The sequence below is a fragment of the Etheostoma spectabile genome, chromosome 5, assembly GCF_008692095.1.
Source record: "Etheostoma spectabile isolate EspeVRDwgs_2016 chromosome 5, UIUC_Espe_1.0, whole genome shotgun sequence".
Taxonomy (NCBI): domain Eukaryota; kingdom Metazoa; phylum Chordata; class Actinopteri; order Perciformes; family Percidae; genus Etheostoma; species Etheostoma spectabile.
In genome coordinates, this window is record NC_045737.1 from 22,920,352 (window position 1) to 22,935,592 (window position 15,241).

General features: G+C 39.0%; 1 protein-coding gene and 1 long non-coding RNA gene across 2 annotated transcripts in view; one reads left to right on the plus strand and one right to left on the minus strand.

Annotated features, from left to right (window-relative positions):
* Positions 1 to 15,241, minus strand: part of LOC116690387 (leucine-rich repeat transmembrane neuronal protein 4) — a 43,198-nt gene that overhangs the window by 22,013 nt on the left and 5,944 nt on the right. The window lies entirely within an intron of this gene.
* LOC116690400 (uncharacterized) overlaps positions 1 to 15,241 on the plus strand; it is a 22,705-nt gene that overhangs the window by 1,171 nt on the left and 6,293 nt on the right. Inside the window, exons 2-3 of the long non-coding RNA XR_004332249.1 lie at positions 6,343 to 6,357; positions 13,218 to 13,222. This is a non-coding gene — a long non-coding RNA (uncharacterized LOC116690400). The remainder of the gene's footprint in view (positions 1 to 6,342; positions 6,358 to 13,217; positions 13,223 to 15,241) is intronic.

Here is a 15,241-nt window from a genome sequence, read left to right on the forward strand (position 1 = left end):
GAATAAATCTCCATGGTTACTTGGCTGGGTTTAATTCAATCTGGTCTTGTGTAACCAAGTCAACGCCAAATTTATCCAGGATAACTTGAATATCCCGGCTTAAGTCCTTATCCTGGTTTTGTGCAACAGGCCCCAGGTCCTGAAATCAACACCCAACTATGCGCCAAATGCGGGGGAATTCTGCCATTGGTGGATGAAACTGTCAAACTCCCTGCCACATTGTCAGGCAGCCAATGAGAAATAAGTGATTCATTAGTTATTTTTTGCCACTCTTGTTCTTGCACATTTCAACCAAGTCTGCCATTTCCTTTGGTTTGAGCTAAAAAATGGGGATCATCAACATGGGGGGTTCAGGCTTTATCCTTAGATCCGGCCTCCTTCTGCACACACCTACCAGTACGAGTCACCATGTTGAGATGGACATGAGCTCTAACTTTGATATAACAAGCCAACTCTTTTGGCCATCCAGCTAAAAAAAAGACCAACATTGTTTTGTTTTTTTGTTTTTTTAAGAATAACACCCGCTGTATGCATTACTTCACTTTCATGGGCGAGCTGTTTGACAAAGTGTGGGAACAACAGGAGGTGATAGACACAGTTAGTAGAGGGCAGCTTTTATCTTAGCCTTGTTAGAATGTGCATTTGGCTTCCATTTCACTGCATGCCTCATATTATAGCGATGATCAAAGAGTCATTTATTTCATCTGTTTATGAACCCATTTTTACTTTACATGATTTACATGATTACATGATTTCAAAATGCACCAATCAAGGTTGTTTTCAGATGTACAGTTTGTACACACTACATTTATATGTGTCAGAAACAATCATTATCAGCAGCCATATGGAGAAAAAAAATTGCATTGCCTGTGATGAACTTCTCAATGCTTGGGCAGTACTACATTTCCACTATGACAGTAAACATCTGTTTTCATTCTACTTCATTGTAAGTGTCATCCATGTCCAATGGCTGGAGCCAATCCCAATGTGCATTGGGCGGAAAGCAGGAAAACACACTGGACAGGCCTCCAGTCTACTGCACGCACACAGGCATGCACACACGCACACACACACACACACACACACACACACACACACGCACACACACACACGTCATGCTCTCATTCACACCTACAGTCAAAGCGCTTTTGGAGTCATCAATGCACCTGGCTTAGTTTCAATGTGGGGGCATTTGTAGTGTGCAGTATGCAGTGGAAATATTACTTAGGCGTTTGTGTGTGTGTGTGTGTTTGTGTGTGTGTGTGTGTGTGTGTGTGTGTGTGTGTGTGTGTGTGTGTGTGTGTGTGTGTGTGCGCGCTAAAAATCTCATCACTGAAACGAGAAGCACTATTTGTTATTATATTTGTCACGACACACTATTCAGTGTGACAAATATTTTTCTAAATGAGGTACAGCTTTGTGGTTGTACTGCTGTTAAACAATTGCATGTTAACATGCAGAGAGGAAAGAGACAACAAAGTAAAGTCGCATCAACGTGGATGGAGCTCCTTTGTTTGCTTTACTGCAATGTTCTTATCTCGAATGTTCAAACACTGAGTCAAACACAGGTGTAGACGCAGTAAAACCCACATAAACCCTGTTAACACCCAGATTGTTTCTACCTGTATATTAAGTCAAATTCTTAATCGTGATTAATGGCATGACTGAGTGTCCTAGCTAACTCGCCAATAATTACAAATTGGTCACACGTTTTATCTGTTCTAAATGTACTACTGAAATGGATATTTTTCTCATTTGAGACTTCACTACTCCAACAGTAACTCCTTTCACATCAAATCAAATAATTTAGTCTTCTGGAGAGAACCATCTGGAAGGGCTTTAAGACTCAACTTGCCATTCAAAAGGTTCTTTTCTTTATCTTTTTTTTGCTCAAGTCTGACCATTACCGCTCAAAATAACGCATGTATTGACAGATATGTACACAGTATATATTATGTACTGTATACATATGGCACTAAACAGGAAATGCGTTTTGGGTGCCCTTATTAAAATTATTTCCACATTTAGCAATCAATCAAATTCTTCACAAAGCCTAAATATAGCCTATGATAACATTTGTTGTAGCTGATTTCAACCAGTGGTGAGAAGGAGGCCTCTTATGGCTCTTTTCTGCTTTTGTAGATAAGTAAGTTGGCAGCTGTTTGGTAACACAGTAGACATAGCAACATGTTGAACTCATATAAATTGGTAAAAAAGAGCTGTTTCCAAAATTGCTCCGTAACTACAGTACTATGTAGGGCACGAGACTTACTGTCCTGAGTGTTTGCATTCTGAGTGTAAAATTTATTATGATGCATTATATATTCCCCCTTAAATGTTCTCACAGTAGAACAAAAGAACAGTGCTCACGGCATGTACATTTATTTAATTTCTCCATGGAATCTCAATGTACTGCTCACTACACAGTAATCTACTGAGATTATAATTTCTGGATTAAAGCTCCTTAAAAAATTGCACCGGACTGAAAAAAGCCAAGTTAAGTCAACCCTACTGGCTCCTCATCAGGTTAATGGCCAACATGACAAAGAGGAATGTTTATGGGGAGAAATCGATTTCATCGTCCATGACATCACTACAGTACATGTAGAATTCATAAGCGTAATATATACAGAAATAGTAATCCCATGAAATTTATTCAAAAATATCTTGATCACTTTAAATTAATTTCTTGAAAACAGAAGTACATTATAACTATAAATGATAAAAAAAAAGAGTGAACAAGGGAATCGGTATGTGCACATTTCTGCTTTCTTTCCGCATTTTTGTCTTTCTTGTAATAAAACTTCTTAGTCACTGGTGGATCTTTGTTCCAGCCTTTAGCTGTAAGAGCCTTAAACGTCATCATTACTGACACAAGCAACCCAATAAGATTTCTTTGCAGAGCGGCTGGGCTCTGTCTCCATAACAGAGTGAGAAGTTCTTAGTCTTGGTCTTAACGGAGTCTGGCATCCTGTCGCTACTCCGCCCTATTGAGGGGGTTGGCTGAGTGTTTTCAGAAACCTGATAACCCACATCATTGAATCCTGTAAATAGAGCCCATGGTTGTTGGCTTCATCATAAGCTATGATTAATGTAGGTAATTTTGAGATGTCAGGAAGTTTAACTTTACAACTTGTCTTTTCTCCAAATTCAACACTATAGTCTGAGTTTTTCTCCTTAAAGTTACTCATAAATTCAGGATGTAATTAAGCCCCATACATTATGCAAAATCTGAATTATTACCACAAAATTAATTCCACCGTGAAGTAGCCCTTGCTGCACTTTTTGTAATCTTACTGGAGCTTTCATAATTGACTGGGAGAAGCCTTTCTGTGAGTGTAACCAGTAGTAATATAAATACACATTTGGCCAAGAGAGAAATTCATGAGACTGAAAAATCTTTCCATTCAGCATCTTTCAAGTACATTAACAGGAACATGATGCGGTGTCAGCCAACACACACACACACAAGCTTTAGTGCCCTTGTCATGCGTTTCCGTGTATCTGTTGCGGTAATTGTCACTGAATTGGAAAAAGCCATTGCCAACCGTCTGACTCTAAATTGCTGACAAACAGATGCTGATTTATTCAGACTATCCACAATGAAACTTGTTTTCCTCACTTTGCTGTCAGACGTAACTGCCACCATGTTCACTTCACACGGCTCTTTGCTAATGAATGTCACTGTGCCAGTATGTGTGTGTGTGTGTGTGTGTGTGTGTGTGTGTGTGGGGGGGGTTGTGTGAGTAAGCTGTAAGAAAGATGTCAGGCCATGCATGACACTAGCAGTACAGTCTGTGAGAATGTGCATCTCTTTGACCCGTGGGTCCACAAGATTTAGATTGAACTAAATGCTGCTCATAACGATTGATATCAGCAACCTTGTTTTCTGTTCATTTAAAAATGAATTCATGGAGCCCCTTCCTCGACTATTAAGTGTGTTGCGGCACCAGAATGTTAGAGTGAAAAGATTTACAGTATCTTACAAAGTGTGCTGCTGTATCACTGTAACAGATGTTGGAAAAACATTACCACTAAAAATGCATTGTGGGCAATAAAATACTCTGCATGGGGAAAATAGTTTTTACCATTGATTCTATAATATCTTTAGCAAGACATTACATTCTGAATTAAGCTGCTTTAATTAGGAGGATTACATTTGCGTTTATAAAATGGTGGATTTTTTATCACTGTATACCACAAATTCAGTGCTCGGTCAAAAAGACAACAAAAAAACAGGCTAAAAATCCAATTCATATGAGGACAGTGTCTGTGCAATGTGCTTAAACTGTTACACTAAAGAAACTGTTTGACAGGTGGGAGGAAAAAAGAGAGAGAAAAACTACCTCTTGAGCATGACGTCTGACTTATGCCAACTGCAGCCAGTTCCCACCTCTGTGCTCTATGGAAATGGGGATCGACTGAGATCCAAGAGTCACCAAAAACAGGGAGAGGTTTCAGTCATGTCAAACATGCATCAGCTGAGAGATCAATACAAAGTCCTGATCTCCAATTGATGAAATGCTTCTCCTCTAGGCTCCAGGGATAATCTCCCCCACTGATTTATCTGTGGTAGCAATGCTCTGCAGAAAACGCAGCATCCCTGCACACTGGTCTCTTGTGTTTTGGATCTATTTGTTACATCAGAATAAAATCTCATAGTTCCCAGTGTGGGAGACTGTCCACCCAAGAAAAACAGCTGCATCATATGTAGTGTGTGTCTTCAAACCAGAACCACGATCATTACCTTATCTTTGTAGTTATTTTAACCCGAACGGCAATCTGTCTTCAACTGAAGGACATTTACAAAAGCTGGATAGGAGCCATGACTACCAGCAACAGTTACTGGATGAGACCTCAAAAGAATATGTCTCATAATCATATTCAAGTGTTCAACCGCCTGGTGTTCAGAGTGGCTTCCAGCTCCCACATTTTTAGACAACGGTGACAAATGGTGACCCCACATATTTAAATGTGGCCTACAGTTTACAGTAATTTTTAAAATCTAATAACAGTTCTTGTGATTTGTGACAGCTTTAGGAGGTCCTAACAATTGATATTATGTCACAAGGGCATCAGATTAAAAAACACTTATATGAGTCATTTGGAAAGCAATGACAAACAATGTATTTTATTTATTTTGCTTAAAACTATAATGCATAGTATCTGTCTCCTCCATGAGGAATTCTAAGGAATGACTACAATTCTATCAGCGCGTCCACATGATACAAGCCTTACGTGATTGCGCTTCACCCCCACCCCTCCTCCACAAAGTTGCCAAGGAGGACACGGAGGACTAAAAAAACATGATGGACTCATCAGAAGATGTCATTATCTTCACTTGAGTTTCTGCGTGCGAAAGTCAACGGACGATATTTCTAAACACAGAGAAATACAGAGAGAGTTGTATGGAGCTGATAGTCTTAATTAGCTTTGTAGCAACTCATTTGCCAATGACTTGAATGTAACGGACGTTCATTATTATAAAAAAGTTACACACTAAAACTTTAAGTTGCAGCGGAGATGGAAGCCCGGGGTCCAAAAATGGAGTCAGGCAAAACGGGCAATAAGAAGTTACATGGACAACCTCACTGTGACAACCACAACCCAGTGTGGAGGCAAAGTGGGTTCAAGCTGCATGTGCAAGAGGAAGTGATTCCATCGATCTAGGAGAATCCAATCAAATGTCTCGGAAAGTGGTTTTATGACTTACTTTTGGACAGGAACAACATAGCCAGTACGGAAAAGCGGTTTGAGGAATGGCTGCGGATGATCGAAAAATCAGGGCTCGCTGGGAAGTTTAAAGCTTGGCTCTATCAACGCAGACTGTTGCCAAGATTCATGTGGCTGCTGACTGTGTATGAAGTCCCGATGACATGCGTTGAAGGAGTGGAAAGGAAGATCAATAAGTACCTTCGAAAGTGGTTGGGAATCCCTCCAAGTTTCAGTGCAGTAGGACTTTACATAAGATCTGGGCAGCTTCACCTTCCCCTGTCATCCGTGGTAGAGGAATTCAAAGTTGCAAAGAGCAGAGTTGTAATGACATACAGAGAAAGGCAGCAGCTTGCAGGATGGGGGAGGCAGCGGAAAGATCCTCTTGCTGGTTATGGAGCAGGAGGGAGAAGTTGAGCTGGAAGCCAGGGGATGAAGATGGGCAGTGACTTGGCCACCGCTGCCGACCCACCATAGGGAGGGTGTTGCGGATAGAGTTTGACTGACAGCTTTTACACCAGCACAAACTAACCACACAAACCAGCAAACACACTAGATGGTATGGCATCAACTCCCTAGGTTCACTTTAGGAAATGTGGCCTTTTAAAAATGTATGTACTGTACGTGAAGGCATCTTTGTTTTAAGTGGGACTCATTTGACTAAAACTAATATGGATCTATCCATTGCATCATTTTGATTAGAAAAAAATTATTGATGACAAACATGCAATAATTTGACTTCACAACCAGTTCCCTTTACCCTTTACCCCTCAATATGTCAATATTATCTAGCCCCTCTACAAACTTTAAAACCATTTCTTATTGCAATGGCGTAATGGCAGGATAAACAATGAGCTCATTTTCAGGAAAATTGGCAAATTCTGAGACTATCTTGAGTGTTTATTTAGTAGTTTCTTGTTATGATTTCCTTCAAAATGTCCTTCAGATTCCTTCTCCGTCTCCCTAAAATTCTGCTGCTAGCAGCTTTTTGTCTTTTCGTTTCTGTCTGTTCACTACAGGTATCCTTTGTTAGTCTATTTATTTTTCCACTGACTGAGGGAACATGGCTAGAAGAGGATGTTGGTGTAAAAACACATGGCACTAAAACATGGAGGATAGTACCTGGGGAATGGAGAACTGAAGGGAAAGAAATCAGTCTAAATTCTGCTCGGTCAGTGCACATACTCTATAATCCTGACATATCGTGTAGGTAGTCTTTTTTTTTCTTTTCTGTGAATGACCACATGTATTATCATTGCCCAGCATGGATTGACATTTTAGGTTAATATTTGCCTGATGGCTACTCACTAAAATCCGGAAAGCATTTTAGATTTTGATTGCTGAAACACCCTGCTGATCAGCGCGTATTACATGCTTTTCAGATAGGGCCTGTAAAAATGTTCTGTCGGAATAAAAGGCTGACCCATTTGTTTGATTTAAAAAAGGATACATTGGCATAAGGAGGGAAAACGGAGAGATGAATCCATCCTCTTCCTCCACCTGTGCACAATACATGTCACAACAAATGATACGCCTGCAAATATTCAATTAGGTACAGAGAGTACACAAAGGAGGAATTCTTCTGACTTTGGTATTTTCACACTTTTCCTTGAACACCACCAGTAGGCCAAAGTTTTCAGTCATCCAGTAAAATATCTAAAGATATACACAAGGAATTGGTTCAAAGTGTTGTACAGACATTCATGTCAAGCCAGACAAAGACTTCCCCTGATTCTCTGACTTCATCTCCAGCATCACTGTGGAGATGTTTTTTGTTGTTGCTGAGTAAAATAATTTGTCAACAGTTGATGTTTTGCCATGAAATTTGGTACAGGCATTCATGTCCTCCTGATGATGTATTGACTTTGGTGATCACTTAACTTTTCATTTAATAGGTCATTTGTTCCAATTTGTCCAACACTTTGGTTTAATACCAAATACTTCCAAATTAAAATTCCCATCAGCCTCAGCTGTGCTTTGCGTTTAGTGTTAAATAGCTAAATTTAGCATGCTAATGGGCCGAGCTAAATCTGGGAACATGGTATACATTATACCTGCTAACCATCAACATTGTAGCGTAGTTTCCATCCAAATGTAATGTGAATTATAACTGAACAAAACAGAAAATTTGCCAAAGCATTAATTTACATCAATGCACATTTACTGTGAACATTAGTTGAACATAAGTTGAACTCATCAACATAAACAGTTAGTTTCACTAGTTCCACAGTCAGGTACTATTAAACCCTGGCAAGAGAAGAGAGCACAACAGTATGAAATAATTAGAAGAGCGCCAGTCCAACCTCAAATGAAGGAAAACAATGTTAAAATGTGATGGAAAAATGCATTAATTTGAGTATAGTTATGGTCTCTTAATCACTGTACTTGATGTTTTCATCTCTACAGTGGAGGGAAAGCATTTCTGACATTTAAATGCTCATTTTCAGGTTCATACTTTTGGGTTCTACTGGAACATGTTTACATGCTTCAATGTTTAAAAAAACACATGATTTTTCTGACACTGTCCGTCTGGATATACCTGTATTTACCCTCAGTCTGAAATGTTCCGTTTTAGCGTCTCTTCAAGTCTTTTTAAGTCTGCTCTGATTGGTCAACATTTCAGGGTCTTCTCCATCTGCGCTCTCTATCTCACTTACAATATTGGACCATTTAAGTCACACGCTTCATGTACCTCTTTTTTCTTTTTTCTTTTCATGTAGCTTTTTTTTTTAAATGTCTAACGTTTCACTCAGGGATTATTTATGTGTAGTTTGAAAATGTGCATGGAAACATAGTTAGATGGAAAAACACTTATCGTGAGAATGTCAGCATGCTGACATTAGCATACAGCTCAAAGCAGTCTCCAAGTGCAGCCTCACAGAGCTGCTGGCACGGCTGTAGTCTCTTGGTATCGTTTAAATGTTCTTTCTTTTTCTAGAAAATATCTCTTTTTGTGTCAGCAGTGCCTGTATTGACCACACAAAAGTAAAAACACTGGCAAATAGAAGATAACAAAAATGTGTCAGGTTATGCTTATTTTGGGGAAACGCTCACCTGTTACCTGACAGGCATTTTACAAAAGGAAGGAGAAGTTGGCAGAGAGGCTCCATCATTCTCAGTTTGTGCTCACTGACTCACCACTGTGTCCAATCGGGCAGACTCAGACGTTGTAGCTACAAGATAAAGGAGTTTTAGTTTCTGGGGGAATCACAATACTATTCTTGAGGAAGACTTCAACATTACATCAAAACCCTTCCCAGCGGAAAAAGATAAAAGAAACTGTCTTGTCTTCACGCGGAGGAGGGTGGAGATACAAATTGCAGTCCACCAACTTACTGGGACATTTTTTTATATGCCGAGTCAAAACTTCCTTCTCTTCATCACTTGCAAGCTCTTTTGCAGTGAATGAAAGTGACACAGAAGGAACTATAGCATCTCGCTCAAATTAACCTAATACCCCTAATAAATCAATCAGAATAAAATAAGGGGATAGGCAGTAACTGCTCGATGCTGAGTTGAAAAATTAACGTGGCTGATGTGACCATAAAACGTTAAAATAAAATGTTAGGTCTAATATGTTCATGTTATATTAGTCATTCTGTCTGCAATGCCCGACTCTTTTCATAAAGTTCTAGATAAGCTGTCAAATCCGATTAAAGCCAAAGTATCAATGATTGAGTGAGCAGAAGCGATAACTGGGGGAATCCAGGGCATGCGATTACTGGTTGATAGATATGCCATAATAATAGGACACTCAATAGGGGATTCCGATTTTTGAGAAGTTATCAAAGAATTTACAAATTTTGCAAAACACTTTTTTCAATGGAAGCACTGGTCTTGACTCCCTGAGAATGGAAATAGTTCTCTTGTTCCTCGGCTCTAACTCGGGCTGAAGACTTAATGGAAAAATCCTCCCTTGGATACACTTACACTGTTACGTATTATCAATCTGTGCTGCTCAGTGCATGCCAGAAGTGATTTAGCACTGAGTTGATAAATTATTTTTCGGGTACCCAACTTCCCTCAACTTGCCACACTTGCTTTGAATTCAGTTAGTGATTCCCAGCATTTCCCTAAATGCCTTTTGACAACTGCAGAGAAGTGAGGGTGAGCTGTTGCATTGGGCCGTATGTGTTGGCAGACAGAGAAGAGAAAACAGCGATAGCATACATTAGTGAGAGTCAAAAGAGTCACACCCCTCACTCAAACCGCAGCATATCACGAGGCTGCATTGCATTGTGGTCTGTTGAGGCTGCTGTCAGCAGAGAAATTGGTTTCTGTGCCTTTTCTATAATACATTTCCCTTTTATGATAGAGTGTTGACTGCCAGCGTGAGATTGTGAGCCATTCTTTCCGTGTCTGACACCAAAACTAGATGTTCACTCCTGAAGTTATAGCCAACTGCAAATGTTGCAGTGAATGAGACATTACATGTTCAAACTACAAACTCAGTCAAGCACAGCAAGGTAAAACACCTTGTACATAATTAAAATTGCATGATAAAGTAGTTCCTTTAAGGCATTTGTGTTAATTGCACAGTTCAGAATGGAAATTGAGAATTTAAGAATTCAGACTTCAGTTCTTTTAGACTCTCCTCCCTAGAAAGATATGATGATTGTCCTCCCAAGAAAAACAATCAGTTGTTTCAACAAATGCCCCAAAACCATATTTGTTTACATGGCTTGTAGGAATTGGACTGTTGTCCATTTGGAGCTGAGTTGGAAATAATGGGATATTGTTATAGCGTCACAGAATCAAGGAGGAAGTTTAAGGCTTGAGCTGGGACTATAAAAATCAAGACTTTAACAGAGCCGTGTTTATTTAATACTGACAATGAAAGTTGGTTTCTTTCAACTACTATGGTTCCCTAACCTTGGCCAAGTGGTAATTATTGTTACAATGACAACAATTCAAAGTAGTAATTTTAAAGCAAGTCACATGTTTCCCTAACCTTTACCAAGTGTTCTTTGTGCTTAAACCTAACCAAACTTAAAAGTTGGGGTAAGCAGTTTATTGTTGGTGTCGTTGGACAAAGGTTCCATAATAACCTTTCAGCGTATTGTAATTCAAGTGGTCTGAGAGCAAACTAGACTTTTGCACCTGTTCTTGGCTCTGTTTTCAGATTCTAGAAAATCTAGCCTGTGACGGGAGATTTTGGCCAATCACATGTCACTGCAGAGAGAGAGAGAGAGAGAGCATTTATAGAGGCTGTTTTACAAATGCACGACTAAAATAAGAAATGCCAATTATGTTGTGTGGACTAGCCAGACCCTCCTCCGCAGTGCTGTAGAGGAAGGTCTGACAATGAGAGATAGTAATCCACTGACTTTTCCTTCCATCTTTGGTTTATGACTTCATATTTGCAAATGAATGAAAATCACATCGGCCCCAGTTGTACTTTGTGTTTAGCAAAGTTTAGCCTGTTAATGTGCATGTTTTTAGAGATTGTGAACATGGTAAACATTATACCTGCTAAATATCAGCATGTTAACATTTAGCTCAAGCACAGCTGTGTATAAGTACAGGCTTACCCTGCTAGACAACCCTTGTTTTCAGAAATGCATCCAGTTGATTATTGGCATCAGCTGTTCTCACAAAGTGGAATAGGAGATTTTCACTGTCAGGGAGATGTTTCCATCAAAACATACTACTAATTAACACAAAATTGGGTTCAGCTGATTCACCATTGCCGGAACAAAATGGCCTTGGACACAAAAGAGAAGAGAAGTTTAATATCCCATTAAATATTCATTAAGGTTTATGTGTGGCTGCAGGAGGGGAGGGCCACTGGAGATTGTGTGATGTGAAAGGATGATGATTAGTTAGTGGTCTTTTTCCTTTTTTACCCAGATTAGTTTGGTGAAAATGTGTCCTCTCCTATTTCTATTTTAAACTTTGACAAAGTTCTTTGTTACATTATGTTGTACGGTATAATACATACGTACGGATTGATTTGATTTGTTTATAACAGCCAAGCTAATTTGATTTTGGGCTCAAGTGAAGGACCAGGTAATTGTGGACATATCCAAGTTAATGATGTTGTCAATCAATGCTGACCTCGATTTAAAAACGAAGGTTTGGAGGTCAACAAAGGGATGACTTTGATTTCTTTTTCCTCAGCAGCAAAATGTTTTCTCAGTGATCTAGCTCCGACTATCACTCGTCTGGCTTTAGGCCTGAGTTGCGAGAGTCTGTAATGATCATTCAGAGACACAAACAGCAGCTCATCGTATATGTTCTGTAAATAAGTACATCTAACCCAGAGTGAAATTCAATATTGTCTGTGTTGAAGCGTGGAGGAAGAACATCATATTTTACGCCTATGCCACATTAAGCTATTACCAAGCTAGGCCAAGTTCTATTAGTACATCATAATGAGAATAATACAATCCTGAAAAAACATCAATTGGATGAAAGAAGAGATGCTAAGATTAATTATTATGAAACAACAGAATTGCCATATTAATTTGAACAAACCGTGTTAGATTACCGGCTATAATTGTGTTGCCTCTCTCTGCTGCTAGCTTTGTTAAATGCATTCCACCTCCTCACTAGAGCAGACATTACTGAATTATACATATTGCAGAGTATGTGTATTTGGGGGAGATGTCACCCCACGCACAGAGCAACCTAAGAGGTGCTTCACACCAAAGATAGGTCTGAGGTCTGATTATGTGCATTTGTGCTAATGAATCCCACTGCAGCGCTTTAACTTGGCATGAAATCAAAGCCTGGGCTGGCACAAAAAGGGACACTGTGTAAATTTAGTTATGTTTGTTTTAGGGTGCTTTCAAACCTACCTTATTTGGTTCAGACTTTTGGACTTTTCAGTTTGATCCGAACCAAAATTGCTGGTGTGAAACTTCCCCCAGACCTTGGTTTGGACCGAATAGACAAAATTTGGTCCGAGAAAAAGAGTTGGACTCTGTACAGATCAAACTGAAGACTTTTGGACCAAATACAAGAAGTTCTGTCACGGAAGGCTTGTATCGTGTAGACACGCCAACATTTTTGTTACTTTAATCCAACACCTGAGAGAGTATACGAGAGAGGGGAAATCCTGTCTACAAACCAAGCCATTACAAATATCGGGGGACACAGCTCATGTGTGACGATGACAGGACGTAGTTATGTCATGCATAGTTCTTTCAGGCGCTTGCATTGCAGCAATGTGAGACCAAAACTAACCAGATCAAATGTATAATATGCATAAACTTTTGTAGCGTTCTCAGTTGTGAAACACAAAATGGACCCATATACTCAGAACATTCCCCTGGGTGCCATCTAGAACTTCTTCAATCTCTAATTCATTGTCTATGGAGCAGCTCCAGACTTTATATTTGATGAGATCACAAATTTGAGTTTTTGCACTCTAGTATTTGGATTTGGGAGAGAGTTGTTCACATTTGCTAACATTTTTGGAATGTCTTAGATGTGAAGGCCGACAGGGGCAAATGCCCTGCAACTCAAGAAAGCACAATCAAATAGACAAAACACATGCAAAGAAAACGTCTTCATCGATTTGACAACACACCACAACGCAGCATTTGGCAAACGAGCTGCAAAAACACAACACAACCAAATACATAACGCGCTGCAAATATAAAAACAATGCTAAATGAAAAGCACACAAACCCTAAAAACAACTGCAACAGAAAAACGCTGCATCCAGTTTACGCAACGGAAGTTCTCCAATATAAGGTGTTGTAATGATTATTTTTGAATGTGTTCATCTGACATTTGTATTAATATCTACATTTCATTGTAATATTTAAAATACGATCAATAAAACCTGAAACAGACTATGAAAATGTCTCACACATAATGTACCGTAACACCATAGGTAAGTTGCTTAAACACTTGGGTTTTGCACTGTAAAATGATTAAAAGGAGATATAACATTTTAGTGAGCCTTAGAGGTTTTAGGCAGACTTTTTTACAGGCAGAAGGAGCCTCCCCCATTTCCAGTATTTCTGAAAAACTAAGCTAACTGGCTGCTTGCTGTAGCTACATATACATTTATGAGAGTATCTCTAACTCTTGGCAAGAAAGCGAATAAGTGTATTTCCCAAAATGTCAAACTATTCCTTTAAACAGCTAAAATGTGAACTATAACATTGAAGCTGTTGCTGTTCATTTGACTTGTCTGCAGAAAAAATGTGAATTTCATGGAATAAAAGTTAAATTTACATAATTATACACATGTGACTAACAGGTCGCGAATGTAACAAAGCACTTTGAGCCACTGTGATCATACACAAACATCTTTTTCAGTGATTTGTTTTTGTACCACCACTTACAAAATGACAAGTGATACATGACACTAAAAAATGATGTTTTGTACAGAGAGAGCCATTACAGCCAATTTACCTAAAAGGCTGTTCTCCCTGCATTTTGCTGCAGTTGAGCTGAGTTGGTTGACTAAAGCCCATTTTTCTCAAAATCATCAGGTATTATAAAAGCTAAGTAGTGTACTGTGGAGCCATGGATCATTGCCATCCAGTCTGGCAGTTACAGTAATTTTCGATTCCACCAAACAAGAAGACAACCAAGAAAAATGAGAATTTATAGCAAAAGATATTGGTTTCTTTTTGGAATAACTTAAAACACAAACGATGTGTCATTTGTCATAAAGTACATGCGCTACCTTTTAGTTTTTTTTTTATAGGACAAGTTGTATTATCATAAATTACACCAATGTGTGTTGTCACACAGCACATGTACACAGTGATGTGTTCAAAAAATGACATCCTTATTTAGTGGCTGTTCTACTCATGTGGCTAACCTTTATTTGGCAAGTGAGTGACAAATATTGAAAGATGTCAAACTGATTTCACATGATGAAAGCCTGCCTTCTGTGCATTTACGCACAGATAAAGTGCAAGCTGCCATCTTGGCAAGCAGAGGCAGTATATTTTGACCATCTTTGTTTCTTATTCGTGACATTTTAACAGGGCTCATATTCTAGAGCCTTAAAATTAAACAAATATTTGCTAAGCAAATGTACCCACAGCTGGAGGATTTGTAATTAGCAAACACTGGTTAGATCCATAGGAGTCATTAGTATTAAATATAACCGGGAGGGGGAAGCGGGGTGCCACATTTCTAAAAGCAAATGCAACAAAAATAGTAAACAACTTAATGCATGATTAAGTTTTGTGCTGACCTAAATTACAACTTCTAATACGAGTTTGTTTATCAGAGCGTTAACATTACAATGCTCCCAACCCTATATCTGCTTTAAAAAATTAGTTGTTGTAATTGAGAATTGTCAGTTAGATGCACCAGCATTGGTGTACCTTCCTTTCTCCTTACTTCACTTCACCCCTCTCTCACAGCCCACCTTTGTCTGTGAGCAGGATCTCCTCACCTTATTACTGCTGGCAAATTCGGCCCAAGTACAAGAATCACCTTTAGCTAAGACGATGGGATTTTCACCATAATATTTTCTGAGCTAACTTTGCAAGCGATGATCTCCGGGTAGTTATATTACAATATTACTGTCTTTGAATTGTAAAGTGTTACACTA